This window comes from Macaca fascicularis, chromosome X (genome assembly GCF_037993035.2).
Source record: "Macaca fascicularis isolate 582-1 chromosome X, T2T-MFA8v1.1".
Lineage (NCBI taxonomy): Eukaryota > Metazoa > Chordata > Mammalia > Primates > Cercopithecidae > Macaca > Macaca fascicularis.
The window spans coordinates 57,371,387-57,391,542 of record NC_088395.1 but is presented as its reverse complement, the minus strand read 5'-3'; positions in this window follow the sequence as shown (position 1 = coordinate 57,391,542).

The window sequence follows — 20,156 nt, the reverse complement described above, 5'->3', positions numbered from 1 at the left end:
AGCAGATAACTATGTTGTCATAAATTAAGAATACTCACAAACACATTCTGAGTTCTGGTGAAACCAGAAAAGAGAAAGAAATATGTCTTAAATTTTGCTCACAGCAGTATACTTAACGTTAAAAGCTGTACATAGCACAAAAGAAAAAAGTTTTCTTGACACTGAAAAAACAAACAAACAAACAAAATCAGCAATATTTCAAACAAAAAGTTATACAAAACTGTTTCAGTCTTTATTAATTCAGTCCATGCAATTAACTTTGATTATACTCAATATTGGGCCAGCAATCCTTATGAACACATCAGCTTTCAATGACATTCCAGGAAATGTTTTCTTTATTCCAATGAGACAAGCTCCAAAGTTATCAGAAATAATCATTCAAGATGGCTGACCAGATGTAGCCAAGAGGAACACCTGCCACTGAGATACTGGGACATCCGGAAGACTGGCACACTCCCAGCAGATCTTTGGAGGGAAGGCATTGAGAGTCAATGAAAGGAGGACACAGATGCTGAGCTGATAGTGGAGAAAACTGGGAACTCCGAATGGGGACACCAAGCACCGGGACTTGTTCTTTGCCTCCAGTTATTCCTGTGGAAGGTGTGAGTTGAAGAGGTGAAGAGTGGCATGCTCTCATTATATACTTCCAGAATCTGAGCAGCAGGAAACCCCAGGATCCTCATGGACAGTTGAGCTGGCAGTGAGAGCTGCTGCTGACAGATAATAGGAGCAGGAGTGCAGCCTGGGTGAAGACCAACATGTTTGGTGTGGGAACATCTATGTGGAGTGTGGTCAGGGACACCCATCCCACAATGCTTGACATACTCCTCTAGGACACTCTGCCAAAGGGTGACTGTTGGACCTGGACACAATAGGATGGTCTTACCTGTGATATGAGACCAGTCCAATCTGAGCACCCTCCTGTCTTCTGGCCTCTCCCAGGGCTCAAGCCTGGCCACACACATAGGCAGCACAGTCATGGATGCCACTCCAAGGTGCTTCCCAGGAGCCCTCATCATAGCTCCTTTACCAGCAGACCACACCAACTGTTGGAGACCTCCAACAGAGAAGCCCCTGCCAACATGCCTCAGCCCATCCAAACCCTCCCTCCACTATAGGCTCCCCTACAGCACTTTCCTGGCATGTACTCACCCACAGCCATCCCCCTATTGCTTTGCCAGGGTGCACATGCAGGTAGATCTCACCTTCCCTCTCCCACTGGTGCACATGTGTACATGCATCTTGCTGTACCACTGCTGCAGACATAAGCACAACCTACTAACTTCCCCTCCACCGCCACTGCAACCAGCATGAACACATGCACAGATGCTAGCAACACCACACCCCTGTATCACAACCACCAATGCTATAAATGCACTGTGTCCACACATGAACACTGTCAAACCTGCTGCCCCCATATCAACACTGCTGCCAGGGCAAATGTACACACAGATGCTGGTAACCCCACCAAACCCTGCATGGAGGATGACAGTCCTATGCCTGACAGTGCCCTGCCTCTACCACTGCCACTGCTGGCACAAGGGTGTGCACAGACACTAGCAGTACTCTCCCTGCTGTGCCCCACAACTAGCACTGCTGACACAAGTACCACAGCCACACTTCCACTGGTACTACACTGCAATTGATGTGCATGTAACTAGCCACACAGCCAAAGCTATTGGCATGCACAAGCAAACACGTATTTTCCTGTTACTGCCCCAACAAAGCACTTTGGCCACCACAACCCATTGGAGTGTTGTGGTTATCAGGCCAGGAACACCTTGGCTCCTCCAGTGATGCAGGTTTGTAACCTCAAGGGGTTAGAGAACAAAACCAGGGGCCTGGTATCAGCCCCCACACCATGGATTAGCACATGCAGTCTGGGAGTGCTGAGGTGAGCCTGGGCCATGCCCACGCAAAATCTTGTAGAACAAGCTCAGTATACTGAACACAAGTTATACCACAACCAAACCCCCAAGGGCACCAAATAAAATAAAAGCAAAAAAAAAAAAAATTCAAAAGAAAGCAGCTTCAAAGATTGACGAAACATGAGACCACTCAGATGAAAAAAAAGTGGTGCAAGAACTCCAGCAATTTAAAAAGCCAGAATGTCTTCTTACTTCCAAATTATCACACTAGTTCCCCAGAAATTATTCTTAACCTGGCTGAAATAGCTAAAATGACAGAAATAGAACTCAGAATATAGATAGGAATAAAGATTATCAACATCCAGGAGAAACTCAAAATCCAATTCAATAAATCTAAGGAATATAATAAAACAATGCAGGAGATAAAAGTTGAAATGGCCAAATGCATCTGAAAGAGCTTTCAGCTCAGAGTTTTTCAAACTCACCCTAAGAATTTTGTAATACAATCACTACTATTAACAGCAGAATTGACAAAGGTGAGGAAAGAATCTCAGAGCTTGAAGACTGGTTCTCAGAAATAACTCAGTCAGACAAAAACAGAGAAAACTAATATAGAAGAAAGAACAAGACCCCCAATAATATAGGATTAGGTAAAGATTCAAAACCTGTGATTCATAGGCATCCCTTAAAGAGAGAGAGAAAGCTGGCAGTGTGGAAAATATATCATCTCCCAAATTTTCTCAACTTCATTAGAGAGTATCACATTCAAATTCAGAAAATGCAGAGAATCCCTGTGAGATACTATACAAAATGAGCATCCCCAAGACACATAGTCGTCAGATTCTCCAGGGCAAAAGTGAAAAAAAATTAAAGACATGTAGAATAAGGCAAGTTACCTACAAAGGGAACTCTGTCAGGATAACAGTGGAACTTAAAGTGGAAATCCCACAAAGCAGAAGAGATAGGGGGCCCATATTAAACATCTTAAAGAAAATAAATTCCAACCAAGAATTTTGTGTCCAGCCAAACTAAGCTTTATAAACCAAAAGGAAATAAGATCCATCTCAGACAAGCAAATGCTCATTGGTACCACCAGACCTGTGTTACAAGAGATTCTGAAGGGCTTGCTAAATATAAAAAAGACTGTTATTAGCCACCACAAAAGTATGCTTAAGTACATAGACTATTGACAGTATGAAGTAATCACACAAACAAATCTTCATAATAACCAACTAATGACACGTTGACAAGATCAAATCTGCACATATCAATATTATCCTTGACTATAACTGGGCTAAATGCCCCAATTCAAAGGCACAGAGTAGCAATTTGGATAAAGAAACATGATTCACCTCTATGCTGTCTACAAGAGACCTATGTCAGTGCAATGACACCAATAGGCTAAGTGTAAAGAGATAGAGAAAAATCTACCAAACTCACAACAGAAAAAAGCAGGAGTTTCCATTCTAATTTCAGAGAAAACAGACTTTAACCCGACAATGATCAAAAACACAAAGAAGGACATTAAGTAATGGTAAAATGTTCATTACAATAAGGAAATCTAAGTATCCTAAATGTAAAATATACAGCTAACATGGGAGCACCCAGATTTATAAAGCAAGTTTTTAGAGACCTTTTAAGAGACTTAGATAACCACACAATAATAGTTGGAGACTTCAACACCCTAGAAACAATATTAGGCACATCATTAAGGCAGAAAACTGACAAGTATATTTAGACCTGACCTCAACACTTGACAAATGAGCCTAAAAGTCATCTACAGAACCCTACACCCAGGCATATCAGAATATATATCATTCTCATCTGCAAATGCACATATTCTAAAATCAAGCACACAATTGGACATTAAAAAATCCTCAGTAAATATCAAAAAAATAAGTCATACCAAACACACTCCCAGACCACAGCACAACAAAAATAGAAAATTACATGGACATTAAACAACCTTCTTCTGAATTACTTGTAGGTAAACAAATAAATAAAGGCAGAACTCAATAAATTCTTTGAAACTAATGAAAACAAAATTACAACATATAAGAATCTCTGGGACACAGCAAAAGCAGTGTCAAAAGGGAAATTTATAGCACTGAAAGCCCACATCAAAATGTTAGGAACATCTCAAATTTACAACCTAACATTGCGCCTGGAGAAACCAGATGAACAAGGAAAAAACAATCCCAAAGTTAGTGGAAAACAAGAAGTAACCAAAATCACAGCTGAACTGAAGAAAATTAAGATGTGAAAATTCATACAAAAAATCAGTGGATCCAGGAGTTTTTTTGTTTGAAAGAATAAATAACATTGACAGCCTACTAAGTAGATCAATAAAGATAAAATGAGAGAATACTCAAATAAATTTAATAAAAAATGTTAAAGGAGGCCCTACGGAAATAATAAAATAAAACCCTCAGACCACCTCTATACAGAGGATAAATTATTGGAAACATACACCCTCCCAAGATTGAACCAAGAACACAGAGAATTCCTGAACAGAATAATAATGAGATTAGAAACTGGATTAGAAATAAAAAGCCTACCAACCAGAAAAATGCCAGGATCAGATGAATACAATGCAGTATTCTACCAGATGTATAAAGAAGAACTGGTAATATTCTTACTGAAACTATTCCAAAATATTAAGGACAGACTCTTCCCTAACTCATTATATGAGACAAGTAATATTGTGATATCAAAACCTGGAAGAGACACAACAACAACAACAACAACAACATGGAAAACTTCAGGCCAATATCTTTAATGAACAAAAATGCAAAAATCTTCAACAAAACACTAGTCAAACAAATACAGCAGCACATCAAATATCTAATCCACCATGATAAAGTAGGCTTTATTGTTGGGATGCAAGGGTGGTTCAACATACACAAATCAATACATGTGATTCCTCACATAGACAGAAATAATAACAACCACATGATCATTTCAATACATGCAGAATAAGGTTTTGACAAAATGCACCATCCCTACATGCTAAGAACTTTGAACAAACTAATCCTTGAATAAATATACCTCAAAATAAAACATACCATCAACACACATTTATTACAAACCCACAGTCAACATACTGAATGGGTAAAAGGTGGAAGAATTTCCTTTGAGAATTGGAACAAGACAAGGATGCCTACTCTCACCACTCTTATTAAACATAAAACTAAAAATCTTAGCCAGCGCAATGAGGCAACAACAACAACAAAATAAAAGTCATCCAAAGAGGAAGAGAGAAAGTAAAATTATCTCTGTTGAAGATATCATTCCGTCCCTAAAGATTCCCATAGTCTCTGCCCAAAAGCTCCCAGATTTGATAAAAATGTCAACAAATTTCAGGATACAGAATCAACGCAGAAAAATCAGTAGCATTTTTTGTACACCAAAAAACATCCAAGCTCAGAGCCCAATAAAAAACCCAATACTATTCATGATTTCCACAAAAAGAATAAATACCTAGAAATACAGCTAACCAGGGTGGTGAAATGTCTCTACAATGAGAAATACAGAACACTATTGAAAGATATCAGAGATGACACAAACAACAAAATTATGCTCATGTTCATTGCAATTAAATTATGCAATCTATGTTCATGGATAGTAAGAATCAATATTGTTAACATGGTCATACTGCCCAATGTGATTTACAGATTCAAGGTTATTTCTACAAAGTTACTAATACTATTCACAAATTAAGAAAAAAATCTAAAATTTATATGGAGCCATAAAAGCCTGAATATCCAAAGCAGCTCTAAACAAACAAACAAAAAAGCTTGAGGCATTATGCTACCCAACTAACCTATACTACAAGACTATAGTAACCAAAACAGCATGGTTCCAGAACAAAAACAGACACACAGATCAATGGAACAGAATATAGAACCCAGAAATAATACCTCTCATCTACAACCATCTGACCTTCATCAAAGTCAATGAAAGAAGCAATGGGAAAAGAAACTCCAGTTCACTAAATGATGCTTAGATAACTGGCCAGCCCTATTCAGAATATTGAAACTGGATCCATCGCTTATACTATATACAAAAATTAGCTAAAAATAAATTAAAGACTTAAATGTAAAATGGATATAAACTCCCTGGAAGATAACCTAAGAAATATCATTCTGCACATAGGTTCTGGCAAGGATTTCATGAAGGGGAATGCCAAAAACAATTGCAACAAAAGCAAAAATTGACAAATGAGACCTAATTAAATTAAAGAGCTTCTGCAAAGCAAAAGAAACTATCAAAGAATCAACAGACAACCTAAAGAATAGAAGTATTTGCAAAATATAAATCCAACAAAGTTCTTATACTCAGAATATATAAGGGACTTAAATTAACAAGCAACAAGCAAACAACCCCATTAAAAAGTGGGCAAAGGACACAAACAGACACTTTTCAAAAGAAGGCATCCATGTGATCAAGAAGTATTTGAAAAATATGCTGAATATCACTAATCATTAGAGAAATGCAAATAAAAATCACAATGCAATACCATCTTACATCTATTAGAATGGTTATTTTAAAAAGTTAAAATAATAACCAATGCTTGTGAGGTTGCAGAAAACAGGTAATGCTTATACACTACTTGTGGGAATGTAAATTAGTTCAGCCATTGTCGAAAGGCATGTGGTAATTTCTTAAATAATTTAATACAGAATTATAATTTGACACAATAATTCAGTGGTTGGGCATATACCCAAAGGAATATAAATCATTCTATAGTAAAGACAGATGGACATGTATGTTAACTGAAGCCATATTTAGAGTAGTAAAGACATGGAATCAAAATACATACCTGTCAATGGTAGAATGGATAAAGAAAATGTGATGCTTATATATAATGTAATACTATACAGCCCTAAAAAAGAATGAGAGAATGTTCTTTGCAGGAATATGGATGGAGCTGGAGGCCATTTTCCTAAGTAAACTATCACAGGAACAGAAAACTAAATACTGCATGTTCTCACTTATAATTAGGAGCTAAATATTGAGCACACATGGACAGAAAGAAGGGAACAAAAACACTAGGGTCTACTTGAGGGGGTAGGATGGGAAGAGGGAGAGTATAAAAAACTATGTATTGGGTATTATGCTTATCACCTCTATGATGGAATAATTTGTACACCAAATCTCCATGACATTAAATTTACCTATATAACAAACCTGCACATGTACCCTGAATCTAAAACAAAGGTTAATAAAATAATAGAAACATGTATTTAAGAGCACCTGTCAAAATTCTTTAGCTGATTATAAAATGTCATTTTGAAAAGGAGTAAAGTAAAACAATTGTGGATGACTAAAGTCTTAAAACAGACATGGTTAAAGACACAGTTGACAAAGAAATTTGGTATTTTTGTGTTATAAAATGTAAGATAACAATCATAATTATTACTGATAACATATATTGAATTTGATAACAGTTATAGGAGTCTAGTACAATTCTGAAATGCTCATCAATAGCACATTCATACAAATAAAACCCAAAGAAAGTCAAACACCATTTCATGTTTTATTGTGCTTCCTGTATGATTTTATAATACTAAATAAGAAAATATGTCTCTTTTGGACTTCATGGGGCCTAGTACCTAAAACGTTAATGAGGTCAAAAGGACTAAATTAAGAACTGGGTTTTGGAAATTTTGTCAAATATCAAAAGTTTAAAACACTTGATACCACAAAATATGTTCACAGATCATTTTTTTACCTGAAGTAATATCTCAAAAATTTCAAAAAGGCAAAATCCTTTACTCTTTGACAGAGAGAAAACTCAGCTTTTCAAACAGCAAGTCCCAATAAGACAGCATGAGGCCATTTGAATCTATTTCATCTCTCTTCCCTCTTTTCTTTTATTTTTTTCCTGCTGTTTACTCAAAAGGCAAATAATAATCATTTTCTCTTAATATTACATGAAGATCTTATTCAACCAATTTTACTTTTGCATTAGTGCATTATTAATGCCAAAGGCAATTTTAATAAAGACTTGTTAAAGCCAATCCAACCCATTAAACAAGTTTGAACATAAGGTAAGGTTTCCATACACTTTGCCTAATCATATCTATATATTTAAAGAGCACATCAATGCTCCAAGAAAACTGTTCTTCAAACATAGTAGCCCAAATTCAGAGTCTGTATCAATGTGCTTTTTATATTAATGTTCTATTTATGGAAAAACTAAGTAATCTTCTAATTTTAGCCAACTTGCTCACATACAGAAGTTTCTCTACAAGATCAATCCTCTACAAGTCCTTTTCACGACTTGCTTAATCCTTCAATTTAATCCTATCACTTTAAAAACTTAAAACATTCTTTAAAATCACTAAATTAGTCATTTCTTTCCCTTTAACAAAAATACATATTTTCATGCCTTCTTATAACCATTTACCAAAACCACCTTCAACTCTTCTTATACACTTTGCACTTACAACTGTCTCTTTAGTAGTCTTTTTTCCAGAAGAAGAGGTCCTGATTCAGACTGCAAGACAGGCCTCTTGTATCTTGCACAGGAAGAAATTTAAGGTGAATCACAAGTTCAGTGAGCAGAGGAAGTTCATTGAAAGCTAGTCTATTACAGAGTAGGGTGCCCTCAGAAAACAAGTAGAGGAATCCACCATGTTCGTTTTAAGTTTTTCTTATATAGGGGTGTTGCCTATGTGAAGACTGTGTTAAGTGTGACTATATGGGGGTAGACTGATAGCATACCAAAATTTATTATTCTGTTGATTTCAAGAAAACTCTCCTTGACATTCTAGTGTGTAAGCACATCAAAACATACTTATAATTGTTTTGAAAGCATATATTGTTTCAAATATTGCAGCATCCGGACATTTTGTTGTTATAGGGGCTTATTTTTGTAAGCATTACTAAGTTATTTCCTTACCTGTGAACATCTTATAGCAATGGGTCGTGACTGGTAAGGAATGTGCCTTGTTAGTCTTGAGATGGAGCTGAACTTAAAATGACATTTCTCTGGCTCTATTGGGTTCCTGCTTCCCAACCATCTCAATTACGTTAGTTACAATGTTAGCTCTTAGCAAATTTTATTTTTAGTGAAAAACCTGGTAAGTAAGCATTTTTAGCCATATATTAGATTGCATTGCTCAGGACAAGGACAGAGCTGCAAACAATGTCTGACTCTTCCCAGCATAGCCAAGGAACACAGCTAATTCCACACATCCCCAGGTCTTACCTAGAATATAATGGCTGTAAAACAATGATCAAAAATATTATAGAAGTAGTTTATAACCTTAAAATGTCTAGCAAAAACATTATCCAACCTGCCTAAGTCAGACTAAATGTCTATATTCTGAAGATGTTTATATTTTATTTTGCCAATGATTTCAAAACTGTATTTACCAAAGATTACTAAAGTCATGTAAATTGAAAGATAAAGTTTATATTTTCCTGATAAAATATTTAAGTGCTTCTTTCTATTAAGCCAATAAATTATTCTATTCAACCAATTAATTAGAGTGCTTCCATATATTTTGGTAATGAAATATCACACACAATGACACATACAAGTACACAGACTAAAGCAGATCTTATGGAGTTACAAGATTTTTCATTTGCCAGCTAACTTCCAGAAAGTTGTACTGTAGCTTTTTAACTTAATTTGTTTCTTAAATTACTAACTTCAGGATGGAGCCTTTTCTGTTTTTCCCAATAGATCCCAGTCTGTCAGAAATTACTTTAGGTTCTCTCATCTTCACATTGAAAAGGAGGGACAGACAGTTTTGGAGAAACAGACAATTTTGTTGACTAAGAAGTTTTTGGGGGGGGCGGAGCAAGATGGCTGAATAGGAACAGCTCCAGTCTCCAACTCCCAGCACCAGCGACACAGAAGACCAGTGATTTCTGCATTTTCAACTGAGGTACTGGGTTCATCTCACTGGGGAGTGCCGGATGATCGGTGCTGGTCAGCTGCTGCAGCCCGACCAGCGAGAGCTGAAGCAGGGCGAGGCATCGCCTCACCTGGGAAGCGCAAGGGGAAAGGGAATCCCTTTTCCTAGCCAGGGGAACTGAGACACACAACATCGGAAAATCGGGTAACTCCCACCCCAATACTGCGCTTTAAGCAAACAGGCACACCAGGAGATCATATCCCACACCTGGCTGGGAGGGTCCCACACCCACGGAGCCTCCCTCATTGCTAGCACAGCAGTCTGTGATCTACCGGCAAGGCAGCAGTGAGGCTGGGGGAGGGGCGCCCGCCATTGCTGAGGCTTAAGTAGGTAAACAAAGCTGCTGGGAAGCTCGAGCTGGGTGGAGCTCACAGCAGCTCAAGGAAACCTGCCTGTCTCTGTAGACTCCACCTCTGGGGACAGGGCAATAACAAACACAGCGGAAACCTCTGCAGACGCAAACGACTCTGTCTGACAGCTTTGAAGAGAGCAGTGGATCTCCCAACAGGGAGGTTGAGATCTGAGAAGGGACAGACTGCCTGCTCAAGTGGGTCCCTGACCCCTGAGTAGCCTAACTGGGAGACATCCCCCACTAGGGGCAGTCTGACACCCCACACCTCACAGGGTGGACTACACCCCTGAGAGGAAGCTTCCAAAGCAAGAATCAGACAGGTACACTCGCTGTTCAGCAATATTCTATCTTCTGCAGCCTCTGCTGCTGATACCCAGGCAAACAGGATCTGGAGTGGACCTCAAGCAATCTCCAACAGACCTACAGCTGAGGGTCCTGACTGTTAGAAGGAAAACTATCAAACAGGAAGGACACCCACACCAAAACCCCATCAGTACATCACCACCATCAAAGACCAGAGGCAGATAAAACCAAAAAGATGGGGAAAAAGTAGGGCAGAAAAGCTGGAAATTCAAAAAATAAGAGTGCATCTCCCCCGGCAAAGGAGTGCAGCTCATCGCCAGCAACGGATCAAAGCTGGACGGAGAATGACTTTGACGAGATGAGAGAAGAAGGCTTCAGTCCATCAAATTTCTCAGAGCTAAAGGAGGAATTACGTACCCAGCACAAAGAAACTAAAAATCTTGAAAAAAAAGTGGAAGAATTGATGGCTAGAGTAATTAATGCAGAGAAGGTCCTAAACGAAATGAAAGAGATGAAAACCATGACACGAGAAATATGTGACAAATGCACAAGCTTCAGTAACCGACTCGATCAACTGGAAAAAAGAGTATCTGCGATTGAGGATCAAATGAATGAAATGAAGCGAGAAGAGAAACCAAAAGAAAAAAGAAGAAAAAGAAATGAACAAAGCCTGCAAGAAGTATGGGATGATGTAAAAAGACCAAATCTACGTCTGATTGGGGTGCCTGAAAGTGAGGGGGAAAATGGAACCAAGTTGGAAAACACTCTTCAGGATATCATCCAGGAGAACTTCCCCAACTTAGTAGGCCAGGCCAACATTCAAATCCAGGAAATACAGAGAACGCCACAAAGATACTCCTCGAGAAGAGCAACTCCAAGACACATAATTGCCAGATTCACCAAAGTTGAAATGAAGGAAAAAATCTTAAGGGCAGCCAGAGAGAAAGGTCGGGTTACCCACAAAGGGAAGCCCATCAGACTAACAGCAGATCTCTCGGCAGAAACTCTCCAAGCCAGAAGAAAGTGGGGGCCAATATTCAACATTCTTAAAGAAAAGAATTTTAAACCCAGAATTTCATATCCAGCCAAACTAAGTTTCATAAGTGAAGGAGAAATAAAATCCTTTACAGATAAGCAAATGCTTAGAGATTTTGTCACCACTAGGCCTGCCTTACAAGAGACCCTGAAGGAAGCACTAAACATGGAAAGGAACAACCGGTACCAGCCATTGCAAAAACATGCCAAAATGTAAAGACCATCGAGGCTAGGAAGAAACTGCATCAACTAACAAGCAAAATAACCAGTTAATATCATAATGGCAGGATCAAGTTCACACATAACAATCTTAACATTAAATGTAAATGGACTAAATGCTCCAATTAAAAGACACAGACTGGCAAACTGGATAAAGAGTCAAGACCCATCAGTCTGCTGTATTCAGGAGACCCATCTCACACGCAGAGACATACATAGGCTCAAAATAAAGGGATGGAGGAAGATTTACCAAGCAAATGGAGAACAAAAAAAAAAGCGGGGGTTGCAATACTAGTCTCTGATAAAACAGACTTTAAACCATCAAAGATCAAAAGAGACAAAGACGGCCATTACATAACGGTAAAGGGATCAATTCAACAGGAAGAGCTAACTATCCTAAATATATATGCACCCAATAAAGGAGCACCCAGATTCATAAAGCAAGTCCTTAGAGACTTACAAAGAGACTTAGACTACCATACAATAATAATGGGACACTTCAACACTCCACTGTCAACATTAGACAGATCAACGAGACAGAAAGTTAACAAGGATATCCAGGAATTGAACTCATCTCTGCAGCAAGCAGACCTAATAGACATGTACAGAACTCTCCACCCCAAATCAACAGAATATACATTCTTCTCAGCACCACATCGTACTTACTCCAAAATTGACCACGTAATTGGAAGTAAAGCACTCCTCAGCAAATGTACAAGAACAGAAATTATAACAAACTGTCTCTCAGACCACAGTGCAATCAAACTAGAACTCAGGACTAAGAAACTCAATCAAAACCGCTCAGCTACATGGAAACTTAACAACCTGCTCCTGAATGACTACTGGGTACATAACGAAATGAAGACAGAAATAAAGATGTTCTTTGAAAACAATGAGAACCAAGATACAACATACCAGAATCTCTGGGACACATTTAAAGCAGTGTGTAGAGGGAAATTTATAGCACTAAATGCCCACAAGAGAAAGGAGGAAAGATCTAAAATTGACACTCTAACATCACAATTAAAAGAACTAGAGAAGCAAGACCAAACACATTCAAAAGCTAGCAGAAGGCTAGAAATAAATAAGATCAGAGCAGAACTGAAGGAGATAGAGACACACAAAACTCTCCAAAAAATCAATGAATCCAGGAGTTGGTTTTTTGAAAAGGTCAACAAAATTGACAGACCACTAGCAAGACTAATAAAGAAGAAAAGAGAGAAGAATCAAATCGACGCAATTAAAAATGATAAAGGGGATATCACCATCGACCCCACAGAAATACAAACTACCATCAGAGAATACTATAAACACCTCTACGCAAATAAACTGGAAAATCTAGAAGAAATGGATAATTTCCTGGACACTTACACTCTTCCAAGACTAAATCAGGAAGAAGTTGAATCCCTGAATAGACCAATAGCAGGCTCTGAAATTTAGGCAATAATTAATAGCCTACCAACCAAAAAAAGTCCAGGACCAGATGGATTCACAGCTGAATTCTACCAGAGATACAAGGAGGAGTTGGTACCATTCCTTCTGAAACTATTCCAATCAATAGAAAAAGAGGGAATCCTCCCTAACTCATTTTATGAGGCCAACATCATCCTGATACCAAAGCCTGGCAGAGACACAACAAAAAAAGAGAATTTTAGACCAATATCCCTGATGAACTTCGATGCAAAAATCCTCAATAAAATACTGGCAAACCGGATTCAGCAACACATCAAAAAGCTTATCCACCATGATCAAGTGGGCTTCATCCCTGGGATGCAAGGCTGGTTCAACATATGCAAATCAATAAACATAATCCAGCATATAAACAGAACCAAAGACAAGAACCACATGATTATCTCAATAGATGCAGAAAAGGCTTTTGACAAAATTCAACAGCCCTTCATGCTAAAAACGCTCAATAAATTCGGTATTGATGGAACGTACCTCAAAATAATAAGAGCTATTTATGACAAACCCACAGCCAATATCATACTAAATGGGCAAAAACTGGAAAAAATCCCTTTGAAAACTGGCACAAGACAGGGATGCCCTCTCTCACCACTCCTATTCAACATAGTGTTGGAAGTTCTGGGTAGGGCAATCAGGCAAGAGAAAGAAATCAAGGGTATTCAGTTAGGAAAAGAAGAAGTCAAACTGTCCCTGTTTGCAGATGACATGATTGTATATTTAGAAAACCCCATTGTCTCAGCCCAAAATCTCCTTAAGCTGATAAGCAACTTCAGCAAAGTCTCAGGATACAAAATTAATGTGCAAAAATCACAAGCATTCTTATACACCAGTAACAGACAAACAGAGAGCCAAATTAGGAATGAACTTCCATTCACAATTGCTTCAAAGAGAATAAAATACCTAGGAATCCAACTTACAAGGGATGTAAAGGACCTCTTCAAGGAGAACTACAAACCACTGCTCAGTGAAATAAAAGAGGACACAAACAAATGGAAGAACATACCATGCTCATGGATAGGAAGAATCAATATCGTGAAAATGGCCATACTGCCCAAGGTAATTTATAGATTCAATGCCATCCCCATCAAGTTACCAATGAGTTTCTTCACAGAATTGGAAAAAACTGCTTTAAAGTTCATATGGAACCAAAAAAGACCCCGCATCTCCAAGACAATCCTAAGTCAAAAGAACAAAGATGGAGGCATCACGCTACCTGACTTCAAACTACACTACAAGGCTACAGTAACCAAAACAGCATGGTACTGGTTCCAAAACAGAGATATAGACCAATGGAACAGAACAGAGTCCTCAGAAATAACACCACACATCTACAGCCATCTGATCTTTGACAAACCTGAGAGAAACAAGAAATGGGGAAAGGATTCCCTATTTAATAAATGGTGCTAGGAAAATTGGCTAGCCATAAGTAGAAAGCTGAAAGTGGATCATTTCCTTACTCCTTATACGAAAATTAATTCAAGATGGATTAGAGACTTAAATGTTAGACCTAATACCATAAAAACCCTAGAAGGAAACCTAGGTAATACCATTCAGGACATAGGCATGGGCAAGGACTTCATGTCTAAAACACCAAAAGCAATGGCAGCAAAAGCCAAAATTGACAAATGGGATCTAATTAAACTAAAGAGCTTCTTCACAGAAAAAGAAAATACCATCAGAGTGAACAGGCAACTTACAGAATGGGAGAAAATTTTTTTAATCTACTCATCTGACAAAGGGCTAATATCCAGAACCTACAAAGAATTCAAACAAATTTACAAGAAAAAAACAAACAACCCCATCCAAAAGTGGGCAAAGGATATGAACAGACATTTCTCAAAACAAGACATTCATACAGCCAACAGACACGTGAAAAAATGCTCATCATCACTGGCCATCAGAGAAATGCAAATCAAAACCACAATGAGATACCATCTCACACCAGTTAGAATGGCAATCATTCAAAAGTCACGTGCTGGAGAGGATGTGGAGAAATAGGAATACTTCTACACTGTTGGTGGGATTGTAAACTAGTTCAACCATTAAGGAAAACAGTATGGAGATTCCTCAAGGTTCTAGAACTAGAAATACCATATGACCCAGCCATCTCATTACTGGGTATATACCCAAAGGATTATAAATCATGCTGCTATAAAGACACATGCACACGTATGTTTATTGCGGCACTTTTCACAATAGCAAAGATTTGGAATCAACCCAAATATCCATCAGTGGCAGACTGGATTAAGAAAATGTGGCACATATACACCATGGAATACTATGCAGCCGTAAAAATGGATGAGTTTGTGTCCTTTGTAGGGACATGGATGCAGCTGGAAACCATCATTCTTAGCAAACTATCACAAGAACAGAAAACCAAACACCGCATGTTCTTACTCATAGGTGGGAACTGAACAATGAGATCACTTGGACTCGGGAAGGAGAACATCACACACCGGGGCCTATTATGGGGAGCGGGGATGGGGGAGGGATTGCATTGGGAGTTATACCTGATGTAAATGACGAGTTGATTGGTGCTGACGAGTTCATGGATGCAGCACACCAACATGGCACAAGTATACATATGTAACAAACCTGTACATTGCGAACTTGTACCCTAGAACTTAAAGTATAATAATAAAAATAAATACATAAATAAATAAATAAAGATAGTTAACAAAAAAAGAGAAAGAAATCCTCCCACTTCAGCTTTCCAAAGTGCTGAGATTACCAGCGTGAGCCACTGTGCCCAGCCTTTTTCTACTTTTTTGATGTTGGTGTTTATTGCTACAAACTTCCTTCTTAGCACTGCTTTTGCTGTATCCCATAATTTTGGTCATTGTATTTTGATTTTCATTTGTTTCCAGAAATGCATTTTCTCCTTTATTTCTTCCTTGACCCAATGGTCATTCATGAACATTTTGTTTGTTTATTTATTTACTTGTTTATTTTGAGACAGTGTCTTGCTTTCACCCAGGCTGGAGTGCAGCGGCCATGCTGTCGGCTCACTGCAACTTCTGCCTCCCGAGTTCAAATGAGTCTCCTGCTTCAGCCTCCCAAGCAGCTGGGATTACAGGTTCCCACCACCTTTTTTTACAGGTGCCACCACCATGCCGGCTAACATTTTTTGTGTTTTTAGTAGAGACAGGGTTTCACCATGTTGACCAGGCTGGTCTTGAACTCCTGACCTCAAAGGATCCACCCACCTTGGCCTCCCAAAGTGCTGGGATTACAGACCACTGTGCCCAGTGAGCATTTTGTTTAATTTCCATATTTCTGTACAGTTTCTAAATTTCCTCTTGTTATTGATTCCTAGTTTTATTCAATTGTGGGCCGAGGATATACTTGATAAAATTTCCTTTTAAAATTATTTTATTTGTACAAATTTATAAATTACATGTGAAATTTTGTTACATGTATATAATGTGTAGTGATTGAGTCAGGATATTTAGGGTGTAACTCAAGTACGGTTTTTTTAAAACTACAGTTACACTTCTCTGCTAACAAACATTAAATTTATTCCTTCTAACTCTATGATTTCTACACCTTAATCCACTATTTTTTATCCTCCACCCTCGGCCCCAATCACCCTTCCCAGTCTCTGTTATCTATCTTTCCACTCTATACCTCCATGTGATCAAATTTGCCAGCTCCCATATATAAGTGAGAACATGCAGTATTTATGTTTTTGTGTCTGGCATATTTCATATGTTCTTCAGTCCCAACCTTGTTGCTGAAAATAACATGATCTCATTGTTTTTTAATGGCCAAAAAGTATTTCATTGTGTATATATTGTACACTTTTTTATTCATTCACCTGTTGATGCACACTTAGGTTGATTCCATATCTTTTTTTTTTTTTTTTTTTTTTATGTACCGCTGCAATAAACATGAGAATGCAGGTATCCCATTGGTATATATTTTTTTCCTTTGGGTAGATACCCAATAGTAGAATTGTTGGAACCTGGGCAGAGGCTGGCACCATGCTTCATGTAAATCCTACAGAAAAATGAGGCAATTAAACCTCTTTTCTTTAAAAATTACCATCTCATGTATTTCTTTTTAGAAGTGCAAGAATTGCGTAGCACACCCACTTATTTATCATTTTCTTTATTTGAACCTTCTCTTTTTCTTTTCTTGGTTATTCTAGTTAGCACCTTATCCATCTTGTTTATCTTTCTGAACAACCATCTTTTCTGTTTTATGAATCTTCTGTTTTTTTTTTTTTTATTGTCTGCTTAATTTAGTCCTGCTTTGATCTATGTTATTTATTTTCTTCTCATAATGTTGGGCTTGGTGTGTTCTTGTTTTTCTAGTTCATTGCAGTGCATTGTTAGATTGCTAATTCGTAATCTTTTATACTTTTTCAAATGTAGGCATTTATTGCTATAAATTTTAGTCAGAGCACTGCTTTTGCTGTATCTCAGAAGTTTTGGTACGTTGTGTTTCCATTTTGATTTGTTTCAACACATTTTTTTATTTCTATCTTAATTACTCTGTTGATCCCATGTTTATTCAGAACTCTGTTGTTTAATTTACGTATATTTATATGGCTTCCAATGTTTCTCATGCTATTTATTTCTAGTTTTATTCCATGTGGTCTTAGAATATACTTTATATGATTTTAATTTTTTTAATATGTTGAGACCTTTTCGTGGCTTAACCTATAGTGTAAAATTCTGGAGAATGTTCCACGTGCTGATAAAAAATGTATACTCAGTAGTTCTTAGATATAATGTTCCATAAATGTCTATGAGGTTCATTTGGGTGAAAGAGAAGTTTAAATCCAATTATTCTTTTTTTAATTTTCTGCCTAGATTATGTGTTTAATTCTTAGAGGAGTATGTTAAAGTCTTCAACTAGTAGAGTATTGAAATCTTTTCCTTGACTTACATATAATATGTGCTTTATACATCTGGGTGTTCCAGTGTTTGGTTTATATATGTTTATAAAATCTGAATAGACTAATAATGAGTAATGAGATTACATCAGTAATAAGATGCCTCCCCACATAGAAAACTCTAGGAATAGTTGGCTTCACTGCCAAGTTCTTCCAAACTTTTAAAGAACTAACACCACACTTTTCCAAAAAATTGAGGAGGATGGATTCTTCCTAACTCATTCTATGATGCTGAGGTTACTACAATACTGAAACCAGACAAAGAAGCAAAAAAAAGGAAACTACAGGTCACCTTTCTAACAAACAAAGATGCAAAAACAGTCAGGCTCCACTACTGCAGGTATGCTGGAGTTTGTTGGAGGTCCACTCCAGACCCTGTTTGCCTTTGTATCACCAGCGGAGGCTGCAGAACAGCAAAGATTGCTCTCTGTTCCTTCCTCTGCAAGGTTCATCCCCAAGGGGCACCTGCCAGATGCCAGCCAAAGCTCTCCTGTATGAGGTATCTGTTGACCCCTGCTGGGAGGTGTCTCCCAGTCAGGAGGCATGGGGTTCAGAAACCCACTTGAGCAGGCAGTCTGTCCCTTAGTGGAGCTCAAGCACTGTGCTGGGAGATCTGCAGCTTTCTTCAGAGCCAGCAGGCAGGAATGTTTAAGTCTGCTGAAGCTGCACCCACAGTCGCCCCTTCCCCCAGGTGCTCTGTTTCTGCACAGCAAAAGAAACTATCATCAGAGTGAACCAGCAACCTACAGAATGGGAGAAAATTTTTGTGATCTATCCATATGATAAAGGGCTAATAGCCGAATTTACAAAAAACTTAAACAAATTTACAAGAAAAAAAATTCCCATCAAAAAGTGGGCTAAGGCTATGAACAGACACTTCTCAAAAGAAGACATTTATGCAGCCAACAAACATATGAAAAAAATCTCATCACCACTGGTCATTAGAGAAATGCAAGTCAAAACCACAATGAGATACCATCTCATGCCAGTTAGAATGGCGATCATTAAAAAGTCAGGAAACAACAGATGCTGGAGAAGATGTGGAGAACTAGGAATGTCTTTATACTGTTGGTGGGAGTGGAAATTAGTTGAACCATTGTGGAAGACAGTGTGGTGATTCCTCAAGGATCTAGAACCAGAAATACCATTTGACCCAGCAATCCCACTACTGGGTATATACCCAAAGGATTATAAATCATTCTACTATAAAGACACATGCACATGTATGTTTATTGTAGCACTGTTCACAATAGCAAAGACCTGGAACCAACCCAAATGCCCATCAGTGATAGACTGGATAAAGAAAATGTGGCACATATACACTATGGAATACTATGCAGCCATAAAAAAGGATGAGTTCATGCCCTTTGCAGGGACATAGATGAAGCTGGAAACCATCATTCTCAGCAAATTAACACAAGAACAGAAAACCCAATACTGCATGTTCTCACTCACAAGTGGGAGTTGAACAATGAGAACACATGGACACAGGGAGAGGAACGTCACACACTGGGACCTGTCAGGGAGTGGAGGGAGGGATAGCATTAGAGAAATACCTAATGTAGATGATGGGTTGATAGGTGCAGCACACCACCATGGCACATGTATACCTATGTGACAAACCTGTACATTCTGCACATGAAAAGTATAAAAATAAATAAATAAATAAATAGAAAATGAAATTCAAAATTGCCACAGTACATTATCTACAAAACATCTTACATTTATATTTGTCCAATTGTTTTAACATTATCTTTTTTAAAAATCTTACTTTTCCAATTTGAGATCACACATTGAATTTAGTTATCATGGGTCCTTATTCACCTTTAATCTGGAGCAGTTCCTTAGCCTGTCACTGGCATTAATTCTTTGACATTTCTAAATAATACAGGCCCTTAATTGTGTAAGATGTTTATAAATTTTGTTTTGTCTGATAATTTATTATAGTTAGATTCAGGTGATTCATTTTTGTCAGGGACATCACAGATTTGTTGTTCAGATTAATGTTGGCTATTTGATTATGATGGTGTCTACCATATATCTGCACTCTACAGGTAATATTCCCCACTCTTGAAATTAAT